Genomic DNA, 9,477 nt, shown 5'->3' with positions numbered 1-9,477 from the left:
GCCGCTAACCCTGGTGGTCTATTGGCCGGCGGGGACTCCCACTGTATGGTTGTTGCACCGGTTCTGCACGGGTTCTCCTATGGCATGCGAGGCTGCACTCTTCCGGGTTTATACGCCGGCGTGACACCGTCACGGCGCAATGGCGCGAAATTCAAATGCTATTTAAAGGGATTGTCGCATTGAGGAATTTGCCCGTTGTTAGGTTCTATTCATTAGTATCCTGGGTGTTTATTCCTTGTGAACCCTGCTTGATCAATTGATATTGACCCTTGTCTGCCTGCTGACTATTCTGAACTCTCCAATCTGACCCTTGCCTGCCTGTTGACTATTATACGCTCTCCAATCCTGATCCTAGCCTTTCTGACTATTCCTTGAACTCTGCCTGCACCGACTCGACCTGTTTGACTATTCTTGTAATCTGCTTGTGCTGGCCTGGTCTGTCTGTCCATGCTTGTCTGTCTCGCCTATCTTCCATCCAATATCCTTGGTGAAATGATTGTGCCCCTTTGCTCACCCAGAACCATTAGCTTTGCTCCTCTCTTAAGACCTGGAGGCATCCAATTAGCGGAGGGCTGCTCCCGAAGTGAAAGGTGGCTGTTTTAGGCAGAAGCAAAAGCCAAGGCCAGGGAGCCTAGCACTGGTTCTTGATATAGGGTGCCGAACGTGACAATAACAAAGTTAAGAGGAGAGGGGCACATTACCCATTATGTAAAACCTTTTATTTGCTAAAAGGTATAAAATGAATGCACTTATAAATGTGCTGAAAAATTATCACTTCACAGTTAAATGCTGGGCAGTATAATGTTCCACTTGCAGTGATTCAAGTGACGTTCTCGTCTGACGCATTTGCTGCCAATCAGCTTCCTCAGAGGCGTGGTTCCACTCTGTCTCTTGCCCAGCTTTTAAGCTATGTGTCCCTCTCCCTTACTAACTTCCTTATTGTGACAAATTGCTATTGTTACACATTCTAACTTTCTTCTTAATTCTCTCTTAAACACATTTGTCATAGTTTATTCAGATACAGATGCCTGCATTTATAATTATATTTTTTTTTTGTTATACTCCTTCGCCATCCTTATGATGCTGATGTAACGTATGGTATCCCAAAACCTGGAGCAAACCACAAGGTCCCGGTCTCAGCTCACTGAGGTTTTGACTACCCTTATTGTGAACTACTATTTGGTTGTAAAGCTAGGTATACAACCTAATCTGTCAAAGATGAAAGTTATTGGGTCAGAATATTTTGAATACCAATAAAACAAGAAGAAGCTAGACTCAGCATGTAAAAAAGGAATTTTTGTAGGATATGACAAAAACAGTCCCTCGTACTTGGTGTATCACCCAAAAACTGGAAAGGTTTTTAAACACAGGCTAGTAAAATGTTTCACAAAGTGTGTAACTGAAAGACAAACCCAAAATTATCTGTTAAATGGTAATGATAACATTTATATGGAAAGGAGTGTCAAATTCATAGGAGGCACCCGTTTCTCAAGTTGAGATTGCAGTGGGCAAAGATAGTGGCCAAACACAGGATTTTGATGTTGCTAAAGTTAAGAGAATCTTTTACAAGGTAACCATTTCTCCACCTGTAAACATTACAAAATATAAACAAATTGATGCAAATGGCTGTACAGAGGATTTTGTCCTCCATCAAATGGATGTGAGCTAATTTACATGCTCAACTGATTGTGAGGTTTACTGTATATGAACCAATCTGAGGTCCTTGAGGTTGAAATTAAAACAAGTGACAGGTTTGTTTCTCTAACTGTATAAATCATTGTATGGTCTGAAACAGAATGGTCTGAATCACATAGAATGTAGAATAAAATGCTACATAACTACCTATACACAAATGGATTTGTACGGAATTCAGTAGACCATTGACATCAAACAGCCTGCAAGTGAGAGAATAATAACATTCATATAGTGTGATGATGTTATTATTGCTGCCAATAACGGAACACAACTCAATGATGTGAAAGAAATAGTCACCACAAAGTGTAAATGAAAGATCTTGGGGGAAAAACTGGAGTTTAATGACTAAAGTGATCCCACAGATGTTAAAAGAATTCAGGAAGGAGTAGGCAGTTTAATTGCAGTAATAATAGGTAGTAGAGCAGATTTAAACTGGGTCACAACACTTCTTAGATTCCAATGAACAACATTGCACTATTGCTAAACATGTGATGAGATACTTGAAAGGTTCCATTGAGTTTGAGATATGTAACATAAAATGTAAGCAGAATTTAAAACTTGAGGCATATAGTGATGCTAGTTGGGCCTCAGACCTATAAGATATGTAACATCTATTTGGGCCACTCGGGTTGACCCACCAGCTAGAACACTAGAGCATGGGTTACACGCGACTTACACCCAGGGCAGGGCCTTCGCTAATTGGAAGTGTTCCCTCTATGGTGTTGTGCAACTACATCCCCCCAGGCTACTGTGCACACAAAAAAAAAAAAATTGGGAGCCAGGAGGTTCTTAACAATCAGGAACGGTTTATTATGCCAAAAAGGGCAAATGACCACAGGTTTCAGTACTCACGCAGGAGTTGAGGAAAACAGCATATTGAGAGTTCACACAGATCAAAGGCAGGCTCACACAGAGAGTACACAGGCAAATGCAGTACAACCTTTCCCTCCTGGAAGTTGTCAGGAAAGCAGCTTCTACCCTCATAGTCCCCCTCACTGAGGTCCCTGATTGGAGGCAACACACAGAGCCTCTGGGAAGCTACTCCCTTTCTGAAAATCCTTGTTGGAGCTCAGCTGCTCTTTCTCTCTATCCTATCTGCCTTTCTCTCCTAGAGAGACTATGACAAGTCTGCCCTAGTATATCTGTTCCTCATTCACAGGGGTTGCCTGGTTCCCGACTTGGACATATGCCTTCTTCTGGGCCTTCTGTACTCGGTCCCTCTGAGCACATCCAGCTGGAATCACATCCAGAGGCAAAAGAGGAAGTGGCCACTCCCTGCACACACTATATAGGAGTGTGTCAGAGCAGTGTCATCAAAATGGTGAAAAGATTAACTCTATAGGGCCCGTATCCCTATAGGGCCCTACAGATAGAAGAAGCAAAATATGATATTGTTTAAGTCTGACCAAGAATGGTACACTTATTTCTTGGAAGTCAAAGAAACAACCCACAGTTGCACTGTTTTCCTGTGATGTTATACAGCATTGGCCTCCACCACAGAGGAGAGTGTTGCTCAAAGAAATGGACAATGAATGGCAATATGAGCCAGTAATAATTGTGAAATATAATCAAGGTACAATAGCTCTCACAAATAACTCAGTTTGCCAACAAAGGTGCAAACATGTTGAATGATAAATCTGTGCTAAATTAGGGTAAATAAGGGTAAGATAACCCTTGAATACGGTTCCAAAATGTTAGCACGTTATGAGTAATGGTGGCCATACAAGGGCAGATAAAGCTGCCGATATCGGTCGTTTGGACCGATTTGACAGCTTATCTGCCCGTGTATGGGGGCTTCCGACGGGTCTTCCCGATCGATATCTGGCCACGATATCGATCGGGAAGGTTGGATTTTTACCCGACCGACCCGTCGGAGCCGCTTGGCGCATCGTAATTCGATCGTTCGGCCATACGGCCGAATGTTCGAATTACCCCCTATATAGCCATGCAGTTTAGTGGCATATCGGGGAAAGATCCGCTTGTTTGGCGATGTCACCAAACGAGCGGATCTTGGGGTCTATGGCCACCTTAAGCCATATGTGTAACTTTCTGATTTATTGCCCATAAACCCTTTTTCAATGATCTAACAGTATATATATGATGTGCTTTTTCAGCCTTCCATTTGTATTTTGCCTGAAAAAGGGTCCTGTGTGCTCTGAAAGCTAGCAATTGTTACTTATTCAGTTAGCCAATAAAAGGTATCACCAAACTTTACATTTTCTGTATTTTTTCAATGGCTAACATGTACAACATCTCAAAACTAAGTAATACTGTGTGAAATGGTCTCCAACTGCTAATGCAGAAGAGTTTAAAAAGTTAAGACTTGGTGAAGGAAGAGAAGCATGGTGTCTATGTGCAGTTTATTCTCTGTCTAAAAGAAAGGCTCATATGAAGTTAAGGTAATATAACATACCAATTATCCACCTTCATTACCAAATGGCAACATATGCCATTATTCTATCTTACATAGATCTAGCTGCAGAATATATTGATTGTGTTTTACACTATGAGAATAGTGGCCAACGCTAGCGACAATTAGCTAGCATTAACGCCTGTAGGGACATCACCTATTTACTGGCAGGCACCAATTCGCTAGAGAAAGAGACTGTCGCTAGTGGTCATTTGCACTCTTATCGCCAGACGACTTTTTGCATTGGCGAATGGTCGTTACTCGCAAATTCACTAAAGTGCAGATTTTACTGAACGTTACCTCTTTCGCCAGAGTTGCCTTCACCACTTTAGACCAGGCCAAGTGCATTAAAGTAGCTAGATCTTACTCAATCTTCTGTCACTTACATTATATTCTGCGAGCCGAAAATGCATCAAAGTCCAAAAAACGCTGGGGTCTTTTCCTTTTTTCAGCCTGATTGCCTGCAAAAGACCTAACTTATTTTTGGGTAACTGGTTTTCCCCATACATTTGCAAACATATGAAACATTCATTTTACAGTGTCCACATGTGTACGGCATTAGAATAACTCTATTGTCTTTATTAAGGTTTCCTGGACATGTGCTTTAAAAAGTGTAATTTGTAAGTATACGCACCAACATTTAACATAAAGACGTCCATACAACTTTAAGTTTCCTGCCCTATGCAAATTGCCCTGAGTGCAGGATCTCTAGCAAAGTTTCACTAGGCAGAAATGAACGGTAGCGCATCTTCACTATCAAATGCTCGCATTGCCGAAGTAACACTAGTGAAAATTCTATAGCATTCCGCGCCCACCACGAAACTCAGCATTTTAGTGAGTTAGTGTAGTCTGAGTGCATTTGCGCCTGGCGACGTGTAGCGATGGATGAGAAGCAGTCGCTGCCGACAACTTGCCCTTTAGTAAATCTGCCCCACAGTGCTTTTTTTTATCTCTGGCTTATTTGTTTCTCATCTGTTTCTGTCATGCCTTGTGTTCACGCTAACAGGCAAGGTGTCAGTCATCAGCATGCACATGTGGCAGATTGGTGCAAAAATGTGTAGGGACCCATAGGTAATATATGTCCCTATGGCTTTAAGGCCCTACCCTTTTCCTTAGTTACTAAGCAAAAGCCTACAGTATGTATCCATTTAAGTTTAACATTAGTGTTATTGGCCAAAAGGTTTCATGACCACTTCCTGCCACACTGCAATATAGTATTGGAAAGGAGTGGCCTCTTCCTCTTTGGCTGTTGGATGCTGATCCGGCTGGGAGTGCCCAGGGGAGTCTGGGTACAGCAAGGCCCAGAGAGCCATGTGCTTAGAGGGACCGGGTCCTCTAGTGCCTAAGTCAGGGACCAGGAAACCCTGTGAATGAGTGTTAGCGAGAACAGGGTAGATTTGTAATAGTCTCTCTAGGAGAGAAAGGTAGATAGTGTAAAGAGAAAGAGCAGTTGAAGCTCCAAAAAGGATTTGCAGCAGGGAGTAGCTTCCCAGAGGCGTTATGAATGCCTCAAGTGCAGGGACCTCAGTGAAGAGGGTGTTAGGTTACCTTACAACTTCCTGTGCACTGGATGGGAATGTCATACTGCAAATGCTTATGGAGTCCTTCCTCAGCTGTAATACCTATTACCTGATTTGACTGTGTGTCATGTGCTAATACCTCATTTGTGTACGTGAGTAAACCTGGGGATATTGTCTTTGGACTAATAAACATTTTCTTGTTTGCATAATAAGAACCTCCAGGCACCCAATCATTTTTATATTTTGTATGCACAGGTTGCACTACACCTTAGAGGGAACGCTTCCACTTAGCAAAGGCCCTGATCCTGAAGTGTGAGTCTAAATGTAACCATGCTCTTCTCACTAACTGGACAGTGAATAGCTGTGGTGTGGATAGCCCAGATTAGCGTTACAAATGCTACTGGCCTTAGGGCTTTATTCTGTAGTTTGACTGTGAGTATTAAACATAACCAATGGATGCATGCAGTGACCAGATTATTTTCTATAGAAACATAGTAAGTTAGGTTCATCAAGTTCAACCTTTTAACTCTATTTTAACCTGCCTATCTGCTAGTTGATCCAGAGGAAGGCAAGAAACCCATTTGAAGCCTCTCATTATGATTTAGCATTTGATTTATGCATTGTTCATTTAACTAGTATTTAATTTAGTATCACATACATGGGTCTTTCCAACAATGTACTCTGCACCTTGGTGCTCACTAACTTGCATGACTAAATGATGTGCTACTCCCAGCCCACTCCTCTTGAATACAGCTCTGCCAAATGCAGGCAGTGCATCATTTATTGAGTAGGGTCAGGTCCTTGCCCTTCATTCTGGAGCTTATACTTGCTTTGCACTTTGCACCCTGTCCAACCATTTGTAAATTTCCCCTACTGAATCATTATTATTATTATTACTATACAGAAAAGGTAAAGTAGTTGAAAATGAATCATTATTATTATTATTACTATACAGAAAAGGTAAAGTAGTTGAAAATGAAAAGATGAACAACATTGTAAGAATCGGCACTGCCATATTTCAGAGCTTTCTGTATAAAGGCTTTCCACACAAAAGATCACACACTTGTTCATTTTTACAGTCACTAATAGGGTTGTAAAAGTCTTCAGTACACCAATATATTGGACAAATTACATTTCTAGTTTATCTTAATGCATCTTTGCCAGCAAAAATATGTCTTTAGATTCTATGGTAATAATAATTCTGGTTTCCCTACAGAGAAGCTTGCTGCACACACTAGAAAGGTTCCTTTGCACTAGATATGCCCCTTTTAGGTTGTGTAGGGAGTAGAGCCACCATCAGGGGGGTACAGTTGTACCGGACCCAGTCCTAAAAGGGGGCCTACTGTGCTGCTCTTTCCGAATTAGCCGGGCCCCTCTTGTTCCAAAGATAAAAAGTCCCGAAAACCCGAAGACATAAAGTCCCAAAAACCCGAAAGGAGCCGAAGAAAACAAGGAAGAATAACCTGAGGTGAGTTCCACTGGCCACCAATGGAATATTTTAATACTCTATAGGCCCCTCGCCACTGTTTTTTTTTCCCTTGTGGGTGGGACCTAGGCCACCAATATGTTTTTAAATTTTATAGGGGGCCCCAGACCGCCAATTTTTTTTAACTTGTAAGGGGCAGCCTGGCCACCGCGGTGTGCGGGGCCCTGACATTTTTGTCATATGGAGCCCCTTGATTTCTGGTAGGGAGTCATCTACATATTTTATGTAACCAGTAACCACATCTAGGCTAGGCTAGACCTTGTCCGGCTAAGAAACAGGCAGAGCACTGGTTAGATTTGACCCTCTCTCCACAGGATGAGCTTTTGCTACTTGAAAGGGTGAAGGAATAGTGCAACTACAACTCACTACACTATAGGTAAGACTGTAGTGTAGGGATCACAGTATGAAAGGGATGTAGGTTTAGTGCCTTCCATGATCCAAAGCATGGGGATACAGGTTACTGTACAGAGATCCTGAGGGTGCATCTATCCATATGGTACACTATCTCCACAGGGATGTCACAAGGTGCTGGGTCTGAAATACTGTGCTGTTACCTGACATGTATATGATAAACCCCAGAGGATTGTCAGTTATACACAAGAAGGACAATGTAATTATAAAGTTATACACAAGAAGGACATTGTAATTAAAACAAATATATATATATTAGTTTTAATTACATTGTCCTTCTTGTAGGAGTAGGAGTGTTGCACAGGCAGAAAAGAAATTCGAATGAAGCTTAAATGCTGAAACCGAAAGTTACAACATTGAAGTTGGAGTCTGACACCAAAGTTACAACATTACACAAGATCCTTGCATATCATTTAATAGAATTCAAGCAGAATTGTGCACCAAAACTTTTTTTATATTTAACTTAAATTAACATTAACTTGAAATTTGACATGAGGTTAGATATTTTCTTACTTTCTTGCCCCCAGTCTTGTGACCCCATCCCCAGACCCATCAGGAGATACATTGCTTACAATATCCTCCGCTAAGTCATTAATGAACAAGTTAAATAAAAGTGGACCCAATACCGAGCCCTGAGGGACCCAGGCCTGGACTTGTGGGAAGGCCACCTAGGTTCGGGCCCAGGGCGGCAGGATTTTAGGGGGGTGGCATGCTGCCCAACCACACCCACATTGGTGCAAAAACACTGGGGATGCGCAGGAGATACAATCTCCATGAAAATTTGCACGAATAAAGGGGAGGGGACAGGGGCAACAAACAGCAGTGGGCCTAGGGGCGCACACTATGTAAATCCGGCCCTGGAGGGACCCCACTAAGAACTCCAAATAGAGAATGTACCATTAACAACAACCCTCTGTACCCGATCCTGTAGCCAGTTTCCTATCCATGTGCAAACAACTTCATTAAGCCCAACAGACCTTAGTTCAGAAAGCAGTCATTTGTGGGGCACGATATGAAAAGATTTGGCAAAATCCAAATAGATCACATCCACTACTCCCCCACTGTCCAGCATCTTACTTACCCCATCATAAAAAGCAATGAAATTTGGAGCATGCAGGATTGAGGTAGTTACGCTTATGCACTGTGGTGGGTGCCTGGCAATGGAACTCATTCGTAGTCCACTGAAAACAACACATGGGCAGTTTTGTTTGGAATATGTGATTTTACTACTCTAGAGCGGGACATGGTAAGACTGAGTACAGCAAGGGTGTAACCAACAGGGTCGGAACTAGGGGTAGGCAGAATAGGCACGTGCCTAGGGCGCAAAAATGGGGGGGAGCCAGGCACGTACCTGTTCATCGCCTACCCCATATCCGGGCCCCTCTCCCCAACTGTGTGCGCTATATAGTTGTCTTTTTTGTGTCCTGTGCATGCGCACCCGTCAGCATCAACTCGCACAGGCATCCGATGCATGCACACGCCAGCGTCAAAGCTCTCTAGCTCCAACACACATGTGCGCGCTCAGCCGGAGCTGCGGCCGGCCAGGTTGCCTAGGGCACCTGGCCCGGCTCTAGTAACCAATGCTACCCACCATGCTATAGGATGGGAAGTATTTGATAGCCTGGTACAGTTGTGGTATATCATTAGATTTTTGTTTAAATGGTAATGTTATAATTGTAATTTTATTTGTGGATGTTTGTGGACGTCATTTTACATGAGACAGCACTAAACTGCCATGAATTTCCATTGCACCATAATTTATTTTTGCAACAGGCATAGCTGACAAGGATTTTAGAACAGGAACACAAAGAGGTTATATATTTTTAAAGAACAGCTTTAATATAAATTTATCTGGGATTTCCATAACACAGTAATGGTCTTTTACAATGTCCCATGCAGTGAGCAAAGTGTGCAATCCTTTTTGGAGCGCAGAGACGGTGACCTCTGGCAGGCCC

This window comes from Xenopus laevis, chromosome 1S (assembly GCF_017654675.1).
Source record: "Xenopus laevis strain J_2021 chromosome 1S, Xenopus_laevis_v10.1, whole genome shotgun sequence".
NCBI classification, from domain to species: Eukaryota; Metazoa; Chordata; class Amphibia; order Anura; family Pipidae; genus Xenopus; species Xenopus laevis.
Note: the sequence above shows the minus strand (reverse complement) of the source record.